The sequence below is a fragment of the Suricata suricatta genome, chromosome 14 (assembly GCF_006229205.1).
Source record: "Suricata suricatta isolate VVHF042 chromosome 14, meerkat_22Aug2017_6uvM2_HiC, whole genome shotgun sequence".
In the NCBI taxonomy this organism is placed as follows: Eukaryota; Metazoa; Chordata; class Mammalia; order Carnivora; family Herpestidae; genus Suricata; species Suricata suricatta.
Window position 1 is genome coordinate 60,145,547 of NC_043713.1, and position 1,622 is coordinate 60,147,168.

Sequence of the window (1,622 nt, forward strand, 5' to 3'; positions counted from 1 at the left end):
CTCGGTGGCCCTTGACCAGAAAGATGTGTGATTGTTCTCTAGAACAATCCAGAGGATCACTATGATAAGTCTTGAGATTTAAAACGTGTGAAACAATGTCATCTTGCCTTATTTATTCCTCACAAATATAAGTGACTCAAAACAAAATGTGAGTTCCTGAGACCACGGTGAAGTCATAGAAAAGAACATAGCTAGCTATTGGAAAGAGACTGGAGGAAAGGTCAGCAGAACAAACAAGCCCATTACATTAAAACTACATCAATGTAGCTTTTTCAAGCTACAATTCTGTGCATGCAATTATCTACATATAGAACATTTGTTGCTCTACTTACGTACATTCACCATCGATTTTTCTTTTTGTATTAGTAACAATCTGTGCACTTGGTTATCTATCATTCAGTAACTCAATTCATTCCCCGAGGGTCTGTCTTTCACAGCAGACTGAAAGCCTGGGTATTCATTGGGTAATCAGGAAAAAAGAGGATTATATTATCCTAGTATCACCATGCTTACCTCTGGAGTGCCGAAGGAGTTGGGTGGCAGCATATAACTGATATTTGTACACAATGTGATTCTGGATAGCACCCAAAGTACAAAAGGAAACGTGTGTTTGGGAGCCATAAATGGAAACTCTCATATTCTTAGGGTCTCTTTTGGACAACTCTTTACATGGATGAAGGAACACATCCCCCAAAATACTGAACTCAATACCCCTTACGGTACAAAGAGCATAGGGAAGGCATGTTAAAAACAATGATAGATACCTTCCTTATCAACCACTCTGGATTCACTCTACATTTCTGTAATGACTAGTTTGTATATATACTTTGGGAGTTTTGAAAAATCTTACATTAAAATAGACACTGCTGTATGTTTTCCCCTAGGAACACCCAGTGGTGACAAGAAATGGGTGCAGGATTAGTCCATTTTTCTAAATTGAGAAAAAAGTCAAGGCAGCTATCTTGATAGAATAACTAACAACAGAAATCGAGAAATAAAACAAAACTATAAAACACATTCATCACTCTGTATGACCAGATGGAGGGAGGAGATTTTAAACGATGAAAAACCATTCTGAGCAAGAGTTAACTAGCCAGTTAGTTGCAGACAGCATTAAGAAGATCTGTACGAACATACCCCTAGAGCAACAATTCAGATTGCCCATCTTCAAAGATGCTAAGCACAGATCTGAGAACTCACTCGCTCACTACCAGATCTGAACTGCTCAGCTCAGAGACTGGCCGCTGGAGAAAAAAGACCTCATTACATCATTGCATCGCCATGGCAACGTGTCATCACAGAGCTTTCAGGATGAATGCAGCAGCACACGCCCAACTTCTGCTGTGTGGACAGGTGTGTGTCTCCACGGACAAGGACACCATTTGAGATTAAATGCTTTTGTTTCAAAAGCTGAACCCTAGTCTCACATGTTGCCATTCTCTGTTTTCGAAGTAGATTACATGAAGGCACATGACTTCCCCCTCCACCACCAATTATAATCACTAGTCAAAATTTCAGGGTGAAGAGGGAAAAAAAACCACAGTCGGAGAATGAAGAGAGGGCTCATTTCTGATTTAAAATACAATCCACATCCACTTTTACCATCCTTGGTCAACAGACAT